Raw genomic sequence first — 10,576 nt, 5'->3', positions numbered from 1 at the left:
CCCCCAGACGGTGAAAGGAGCTTTCCAAGTGAAACTGAAAGGACAGAGACTTACTTATTTGCTGAGCGATGCCCCATAAGGATTACTCTCACGGCTCCTAGGTTTCCATTCCTCCCCTGTCAGTGAATACAACAGTAAGTATAACATTTCACACTAACAGAAATTAGGAGCAAGGAGAAAAGTAAACATGGGAGAATTTGGGAGCTGCGTATTTTGGAAAAGAAATCCTGTGTTTGTATTAATATTTCACCTCTGGGAAAACTTCTGTCACTGACAATTTAAAGGGCACACCACCAACATTATGTCAATTTGCTGTTACGGTGGTATTTATGACTTTATTGAATTAGGGGGAAGAAAGTCTGCGGTGGGTCGAGATGTTCGGGGGTCGGAGGAGAGGTGAAAAAAGGAGAGAAAAAAAGAAAGGTTTAGAGTGAGGACGGAAAATCAGGACTTATTTTTGTTTCAAATGTGTTTCCGTTCACATATGGTCCTTGTTTTGGCCTATATACCGAGAATCTCAGAGGTGACCCATGACCTAGCTCCTCAGACTAACATGATTTTGGCTGTCTCACTTTGAGTTCAATTCGACCCCATGTCCCCGAAGTTCAAGGGTCACCTCCAGGCAGCAGCAAATTAACCCAATGTGTCAAACCTGGCATGACACCATGTTCAGCCAAACTTTGTTGTTTAAATATTCTCCTCATTTCCACTTGCATGCATTGGATGTTAAGCTGTCTTCTTTTTTGTGGGTTATTTTAAATTCTACCTCTCTTCAAAGTTTATGGTGTGTGACTAATTTTCCCCCTTTTAACCTCCCTCATCCTTTTCTGCTGTAATCCCACCCCTCTACATGGCAATCACTTCTCCCGTATTCTCCTGTCTCTTTTTCTTCTCTGACATCTTCTTCCTTTCTTTTGGGCAGGACCTCTCTTTCTGATCTTCCCTCTCTCTCTCACCATTTCTCTCTCAGCCTAAATCCTTCTCTCCCCGTGTCTGTCCCTGCGGTTAAAGACGTTTCAGTTCAGCTGTCACAAATTATGTTCGCCTGCCCAGCTGTCAAAACAGGGGGGTGTCCCTTTCATTCCACCTCACATACTACGAAAGGAGATGGGAGGGAGGAGGGCTTTAACGCTCGTGTTTGGACACAAGCAATTATCCCTAATTATTGTTTTTCTTTTCAGTTTCCCTGTCCCGATGGAGGTCTGACGAGACGAACATGCAATAATCCGCTCCAGTCGTCCAGAATCAGCGGGCCTTCGGAGTCCAGGCTCGGTCCCGGGACTCTGTGGCTTTCATCTCAATGTGAGTCAGGAGTTGATTCAAACATGGAGTGATGGGAGAATTAACCCCTGGGACCCAGCTTTCAATGGGCTCAGCTAAGAGATTATATGTGTTGATGGCAGGCTTTTATATGCACTGGGCTTTCAAAACTTCAGCTGTTAAATCAAGGCACAGGATCTTCACCTTTAGGTCTTCAGTATATGCCCCTCTTCTCCCTCCTGGCACTTCATGTTTCATCTTTGTACCCTGAAACTGTGCGTGAGACAAAATAACATTTCCTCTGAAGTGCCAATGACACAGCCCACAACTTCACAAATTATACCGTACATGTTCAGAGCCGAAGGACTCTCATCAGACTGCCACTGGGAGTTTACGTTCAATGTGCAGCTTCAGATTCCCATGACCGTCACTGAGCCTTTGGGATTCAAGCTCTTTTCAGTGCATGAGAAGATATGTGAAATAGTGCTTGAAAGTAAATGCATACAAACACAAAAGGAGGAATAGAAACATGCAGTTGATGTCAGAGGAATTGGATCATCCACAAGATTGTAATTAATTTGAGTTTGAAGCAGACATCTTTGGTGGTCCTTGCTGGCTTCTAAAGCACGGCGAAGGGGAAGAAAAAGAAAAATCCTGTCCGTCTTTGCAGACTTGTACAACATGTTGCATGCATCCTTTGGTTTTGGCATGCATGCCAAACCCAAAGGATGTTTTGGCAAAACAAAAAGCCACACATCTCAAATATGACTGACATAAAGAACGTCAAGGGCAGGAAGAAAACAAAAGAGGAGACAACAAATGAGTTAAAGTAACTGATCAGTGTAGATAACACACATACAAATTCAAAAACAGCAGTTGTAGGTTTAGATGTAACTTTACTCTAATTTATAAGAATATGGCGTCTGGCTTAGCCTCCTTTAGTCTGACCTCTGTCACGTGTTGGGCCTCACTAGCCTGGAAATGCTCCCTGCTGAGGCTGTTCATACCCTCTTTTAGACCCGATCACGCCAGCATTTAAAACAACACAATTTTAAGTAAATTAATGCAAATCTTTTGTGTTAAAATTAACTTTGCAGTAATTGCAAACCATCTTGAGTGTGGGAAAGAGAAATGTTTTCATGTTTTTTAGACCAGAGTCAATAGTACTTTATCTCTTTAATAAATTATGTGAACTTATTCTCCCGTTAAGACTCAGCTACAGTGACGCTAATTAAGGCTCTGTTCCATTTAGTGTAACACAGCCTTTTCCACCGAGTTAGCATACACAATAGCAACACCCTGACTCTGTTTAACCTGAATGGAACAGAACTTTAATTAGTATCATCGGTGACACTATTTCATATCAAAATGACTGCTGTGAAAAAGGCATTGAATTAAATGATTTAAATTTTTTAGAACAAAATAGAAAGACGTTCAAAGAGCTATTATTACTGACTAGTTCCGGCTTGCGAGTGTGTTAGCCGTTAGTTCACCAGTAGTCCACTAAACATACCTGCAAGCCTCTACCACTGTCTTTTTAGCAAAGGTGGAAGAATTTGGCTGTGCCACTTTCTGGTGTGACCTAGCCTTAATTCTGAATTTCCAATTTCTATTTAGTTTTAGTTTAGTTTTGGAATAGTTGAAATCATCATCATACTAATAAGGACATTTCCTAATCTCAGTGTCTCAGTATGGTGGATAACTTCTATACTGAAAAGAAAATAATCACCCACTGCACTTTTCCATCTCAGAAATACAAGAAAGACAGCATGGAAGTTAGCTCATATACAATTTAATGACTGAATCTAAAGCTGATCCTCATGATATACCCAAACCTCATATGTATTTGGTCATATCATAAGTCTCTAAATGTAATGTACATTACATGGACCACCGAGGTAAGTATATATAGTACATTCACACATGTAAGAGCATATGCTTCTTTTTGTGTGGAATAATTTTGCCTCTGTAAAAGTCATCTATGTCACTGAAAACCACTAAGGCAAGCTCTGCCTCATTGAGTTATGAGCTTTCCATGTGCTTGATGGATTGAGACCTCAATCCTTCCCTCTGGTTTTCCTCATAGAGCCAACATTTGTGAGGCAAGTGGTTGATAAACACCTAAAAAGCAACAGATTATTTAGTGAAAATGTGAAAAATTATTTATTTGAATCCAGGTAAGCTTCCTTCCCTTACTCTACACAAAATGACTTATTAAGTTGATATTAGAAGTTATATAGAGTTGTATTTCTGGCACCCTAGTGAATGTAAGTCCAATCTTCACTCATCTTTTCACTCTGTTTTTGGTCTCCAGTAACATCTGAGGGAAATATATGGCTTTTTACTTGCTCCCTTTAAGATTACCAGCTAGTTGCTATCTTTGTCTCTCTACAGTTTGGTTCTAGAGCACATAATGGGATAAATATTGGTTATAGCTGCTTTAAAGCATGTAACAAAAGTAAACAGAGCATTCTTACTTAATTTGGGCCAATCAAAATAGCCTAAATGCATTGGTCATTCTCTAAGGTCATAGCCGACCCATGTGATGCTGAGCTTTGTGCTGTTATGTCCCCCTGCCCCCCTCTTTCATCACACCACCCCCTCCCCATCTTCACATTGTCCCAAAGGTGGTACCTCTTGGCCGATGTCACATCCACCCCCCCTGCCTTCCCCTCCTCTAATTCCTCTCTCCTACGGTCTGATCCACCCTTTTTTTGTGTCCTGAGTCTATAGTGGAGACATTACATGGCAAATCTCCATTGTCCAGCCTTAGGCTCTGCGTGTAATCTCTCTTGTCAAAGGGAATATTCAGCGATTAGCCCCCCGCAAATTACAAGGGGTGATCAGTGTGTCTGTTCAGCCCTCATTAACTGCTAACAGGGCTTCATCAGAACCACCCACACTACTGGGACCTTCAACCTCTCACCCCTGACACCTGGAACTTTCTCACGTCGGCTCCCTAAGCAGAGATTTCTTTCTGAATCAGACACACTCTTCTTTTTGTGTCTTACTGAGGCATCTGGGCAAGACGGGATGATTAAAGAGTGGTAGTGTTAAAGAAGATAAAAGATCCTTGTAGCGACTGGCATCAAAGTGGCATCATGCAGTAATGAGCAGGTTGTCATCGCCTGTCTGACATCATACCAGCCACACTGGTAGCCTCCCATGTTTAAGACTGTTGTGGTGGTGAGGCAGAGAACATAAGGAAAGGTGTCATTCAGTGACATGACAGGCTCCCATGCCGTATTATCACAAGACCACCCATCTGTTACATATGTTGGACAAACAGAAGAGTTTCTTGGTGTAATATCTAGCAGATGGGGGTCGGCCAGTGGAGAGGGCACATCAGAATGGGGTCGTCTATGATGCTGGTCAACTGGTCATTTCTCCCGGCCCATTAACCACCTGGGATCGGTATGTTTTGTCAGCTTTTCCCGAGTTTTAGGTTTCATTTGCCCATGCTTTGAAATCAAACACGCCTGCCCCACACACGCCCAGAAACAAAGCTTTCTCTGACAAACACACATAAACACATATGTGTGTGTATGCACACTGACGTCCGCCCCAGCCACCTTACACACATACATACATGAAAACATGTGCATACATAACGTACACAGGACACATTAGAGACATAAATTTGTTTATTTTTTGTCACTTTTTGGCTATGTTTCGCACAGCAGCTTTAGGGATGGCACTGTTGGTCTGTTCAGAAATTCATGGTCGCCAGAGGATGAATCAACTCTGATAATGTCCTAACTCTCTCTAGTGCCACCAGCAGATCAACATTTTTACTTATTCAGTGAAATATCTCAACATCGTCTGGATGGTTTGACACAGAATGTTGTACGGATACTCAGACGATATCCGTAATAATAATCCTTAGTTATTAATCCTAATAACATGCTTTCTTAGCTTTTAGTGCCACTTTGAGGTTGACAGTTGTGGTTTTGAGCAAAATGTTTTGTTAGCTATCGAATAGATTACCATAAAATTTGGCTGATAAATTCCTGTATCCCTGAGGATTTTTTGTAAAAACTTTGCTGATCCTCCGACGAAATACCTGCAAAACTGACATTCCCATCAGGGCTAATTAGCAAATGATAGCATGCTAACGAATAGTTTTTTGCTTCTTAATGCGGAAATGTTACATATTATATCTTTAACTACAAACTTTCAATTGTCAAATATAACGATATCTCTCCTGGTGGACATTCACAGTTTGTTCTCTATACCAACGTACTAAAATAATCTAACATAATGCATGACACCCTGGGATCGCAGAATCTGCTGCACACGTTATATTGTTATACAGTGTGACTTTTTTTATTTCAAAATTTAAAGAAGTACAAAGGAAAATGTGGAAAATCAAGAGTTCATGAGGCTAGCCTACACTGTGATTGACTCTGATCATGTTTTAAACCCACATGCTGTAAACCCACATGTGAAGACCTTTGGTGCTTTTGCCAGTGAATTAAAGACTGCAGACAGATTTAAGTGATAAGTGCCGAAATCTTTCAGGATGAAAGAGGAGCTAGTTGCCACTTTCCCTTCCAAAAAGCTGCATCAGCTGCAACATCTTAGGATTTACCTTTCAGCCTGTCGTAGAGATCACTGTTGAGAGTTCAAGTATGATAAGACATGAAAAATACAAAGGAAACCGATACTCTTCAGAGTTCTCATGGTGTCCAGACTGCATAAGGAAATGAAGAGTTATATTCCCAAATGCTGAATACCAATTTTGGGGAGAAAAAAAAAATGTTTATCATTATCAGATGTAGAAGAGACAGACTGTTAACTTTGAACACATTGTCAACCAAACACTTCAGTTCCTCAAGGTCCTTTTTAAAAGATTATGTTCAGTTTTTAGATTATCATTTAGAAACCAAAATTCAACAAATATGTCTAAATTTTACAATGACAAAAGGCGTCTAGCAAAAGTATACAGACTCATATATTATTCCTTTGTATTGCATTTGCATCCGATGAGTTGAGGTGGAGGCAGTGAAATGTAATCCAAGCAGTATTGTTTACATGTAAATCTGCCACTAACAATGCCAGAATTTCATCTTTCATGGCTGAATGTATTTATTAGGCTGTCAGCACGCTTTTTTCCCTGCTGCTTTATTATTTAATCATTTGAGCCCTCTCAGCATGTCCCTTTAATTGTGGTTTTCTTTGTAGTGATGCGTTCAAAGTTACAGTAGAGATGAAGCTGTAGGAGGAAGAGGAAATTACTGTTTACAAACATGATAACCATTAATAAAACCCCTTGATTTATTTCGCACTGTTTCGGATTTTGGCATATTGTAAAAGCATTTGATTCACAATATGCATGTGTGCGTGTGTGGTGCATTTATTTTATGAAACAATAATTACATCCTTTGTTGCGGGCCTAATTGAAATATAAGAAACATTCTCTTTATAACTGTGACATACTTAACTAAAACTATTATAACTTGGTATTTTCTTGTCTGACCAGATTAGAAACAAGAACCATTCAGTACTGAGTACCGAACAATTCAATTAAACATAATACCTAACATACATTTGATTCATTTAACTTTGTTTTGCATGGCTGTGATTATTGAATTAGCCTTCTCTCCACATGACGAGCAGAATTAATGTGTGTGCTGATTTAACACACGTGGTGATGCTTTCACTGTCCTCATGGGGAGACATGTAGCCCTGTTTTCTTGTTTGACAACACGTGTCTCTTGTTTCTACTGGTTGACTGGATTTCTGGATGGTCCAGCTTGGATTTTTTTTGCACAATAGCAGTTGACACTTCTGTAGGGATCAAGATATTTTTATTGTTGGGTCCCTGATTGACTCTACTTGATACAGTTTGTTAAACCTCCCATCTACATTGGTTATTTTTTTATGTAATTTTAACTATGAGTTGGCATATGAAGCACTAAAATGCTGATTTTATGTTATGGGTACATGCTACAAGTATTGTAAGCCCTGGATCTATGCTTATACAGAATTACATTAAATACTGACGCTTCAGCTGTTATTGCCTCAATTACAAAACTTCTGTCTTGCTACGAACATTCAGTTTCCATCAGATATATCAGAGGTGGGGTCTCAGTCTTCCTATCAATCCTCTTCCCTGGAATCTTTACACATTGACAGTGTCATCTTTTGGCTCTGAAACATCTTCCTCTACATTAACTGTTGCAGTAGAGAATTAATGATATCATTTTTTTTTGCCTTCTGGAGCTCATTGTTGAGCTCTCAGAAACATGTCGTACATTAAACATTTCAAAAACTGCTTCTGAAGTAGAAGAATTTATAACCACCCATCCGCTCTACACACACACACACACACTCAATGGGAAAACACTTGGGCATTTTACAGTTGCATCTGGATTTTCTCTTTTTTTTTGTATCTACTGAGCATCCTCCCCGTCATTATAGCTATAGATCATATTCTCTCATGCAAGCATGTCAGTCTGGGTGTTTAGGCACTTACTTTGATGGGAATCTGACCTGGATTTAACCCACCACACACCACACTCATCGATAACATCTTTATACCTGGTCTATAACATGAATTTATAAGCAACAGAAGCAGCACTTTAAATAAAATATCAATAAAACTGTAACATGAATGTAACCCATGTAAGATCAGCACCGGTATTTTACAACACATGATTGCATCCAAACTGTACAACTTCATAAAAATGTCTTTAAAATGTATGCAATAAAAAAGATGTTATCTATATATGATTTACCAGAACTCAGATACAGACGCAGAGATTTAGTCAAGGCAATGTGTTAAACTGACTAATGAAGACGACTATTAATCTATGGAGCTACTACTGCCATCATAAGCTCCATTTTTTATGACAGAAAATCAAAAAAATTAGCGATCACGTGTGTGGTTGGGTTAAAAAATGATTGCAACATGTTGGCTTCTCTGCTCTTGAGAACTTACACAACCCCACTGTCTGCAGTGCTAGAGGACCACACTTGAAGCCCCAACCAAAATTTCTGCCCTGCTCCATATCGATTATTTCCATAAAATGTTATTATGAAGCTAATTGTGCTCCTGTACTTCAGATCAGATTGCCAGCATATGAAAGTCAATAAAATGTGGTATTTGTGGGCTTGAGGATAAATCCACTTCAACATAAATGATCTAACAGCCCCCTCACTTAATAACTAGACTGTATGGCGTTCATGATTTAAATTTCAGCATGATTTGTGTGAACATTGCAAAACCTTCTGGCTGAGAAATGATCGATTTTACCTCCATAGCAAGGGCGTGTGAGAGTCTCTTTAAGCCAAATGTGCGCAGAGTAATGGTTATGGTGCAGCACAAGTAGTTAATGCTCACTTAACTGAGCATGATAAAAGTAGATAAAAGTGTCGATTACTAGAAGTATTATTGGAAAGGCAGCATGCAGACGTAAGTGGATAAAAAGATAAAAGTTATAATCATTAAGAACCATTATCTATCTGATGAATGGTAAAAGTCCTTCACAAACTCAAAGAAGAATTTTACAACATCCTTTGGTGAAGAAAAGCTAGTGTTAGTGTATGGGAAGCCAGCTGTGCAGTGTGCCGCTCTGATGAAGATATTGCTCGGTAAACAGTTCCAGCCTCCTCCTGGAGCTTGAGATTGTTGCAGTAAAATGGCACAGGGAATGTGCGCCGTGCGCGCCCCAGCTGAGAGCCACTGCTATCAGATGTAGGGCGCAAACCGCAGAGTGTGGGACCATGTGGGGCAGACCACCCATGAGTGTGCCTCCCCCATTTTCCCCAACTGCAGCTGGAAGAGACACAATGCTGGAGCATGGGAACCGAGCGCCAGCCATCAGCCGTGGAGCTGGTCCTTAAACTGGGGATATTTTTGGTCTAGCAAATGAGGACAGTCTCACTCGACTTTCAGTGCATCCACCGGTTTTTTAGACTTTTGTTCTCTCTAATGCTACTCTGAGCCTTTATTTGTTTAAGAAATGTCCTCTGAGAGTTCCAGACATGTGCTGTTGAAACTGAGGCAGTCTGAGGGTTAGATGGGAGATTTGAGTTTTGTCAGTCTTTAGACAAAGATCACTGTCCAAGGAAGGAACTGGGATTTAACTCTTTCACTAAAGCAATTTTTTTTATTCATCTTGCATTAAAGTTCAAATCAAACATTATAAAACTTAAATCTGTGCATCACATCTTAAAAGCGGTGATATCAAATTTGGTAGGTCCAGCTTGATTGAATCCAAATAAAAGGAACATTTCAAGAACATTTAATATGTCATCAGCCAATCATATTCCCACTTGACAACCATAACCATTTGTCAGTGTGGATCATAGACTCTATCATCATCAGCCTCTGTCACTTTCAGCAGTGTTAAAAAAAAAAAAGACCTTTGTCTTGAATGAAATGTTGAAACCCAAAGCCGAAGCATTCAACTGCTATGTTTAGGTTAAGTAACCCCCTGGGTTAATAAACTAAACAAAGGTAAACCATGCAAAATGGCTGCAATGAAAGCCAGGCTAAGTAAACGAAGCAGAGTTTACAAGATACAAGGGGTTGGGGCTGCATGCGTGAAACTTTAATGTGAAACAGGTGATGAATGTGTTTTTACTCTAATAAAGAGGCTCCGAGGGAGAATCCTGGTGGAGTAAAGATTATTGAAAATCACATTACAAACTCATATGTAGGGATGTTTAATGCAGTTGGTTGCAGCATATCAGTGTGTCCTGTTGTGATTGATATTACAGCAATAGCCTGTAGATGTTATCAATACCGTATCATGTGATCAAACATTATGGCATTATGGTTAAGTCTGGGCTCAGTTTGTGGATTACATTATATTAGGTCACTAAATTGTTCGATAAGTCTTAGCCGGGCATTTAAAAGCGTGAAGTTAAACTGTCTAAACATGAATTCTGGCAACCACCTTCAGTAAAAGCCTGGAGCTCATGGTTTTTCACCCTGCTTGATTTATATCTTATCTGAGAGATTATCCGTGGAGTCTTCTGAGAGTTTGTCTTCACTTTAGGTGAGTTATTGCGTTCAGGTTTTACCCTTTTCATTTTCAGTCAGGGGAACAAACACTGCGCGTGGAGCAACTCCAGAGAAAATATGAACCCCAAGAACAACAAAAGGGTTCTTTTTAACTTCTTCAAACCACATCTCCCAATAAAAGCTGAACAAACATACCCTGCCACTTGCGAGCGGCTGCTGTCCAGCGAGTTTCACAGAAAAAGGGCTCGCTTTCAAAAGGGGGGGCTTATGGGACTAATGAAAACTTCACCTTAACTGAAATAATAAAAAGCACACCACCCAAACACTGGCGATTTGTTCCTC

Source organism: Morone saxatilis, unplaced genomic scaffold (genome assembly GCF_004916995.1).
Source record: "Morone saxatilis isolate NCDOM2014 unplaced genomic scaffold, NCSU_SB_2.0 Contig21, whole genome shotgun sequence".
NCBI lineage: Eukaryota > Metazoa > Chordata > Actinopteri > Moronidae > Morone > Morone saxatilis.
Note: the sequence above shows the minus strand (reverse complement) of the source record.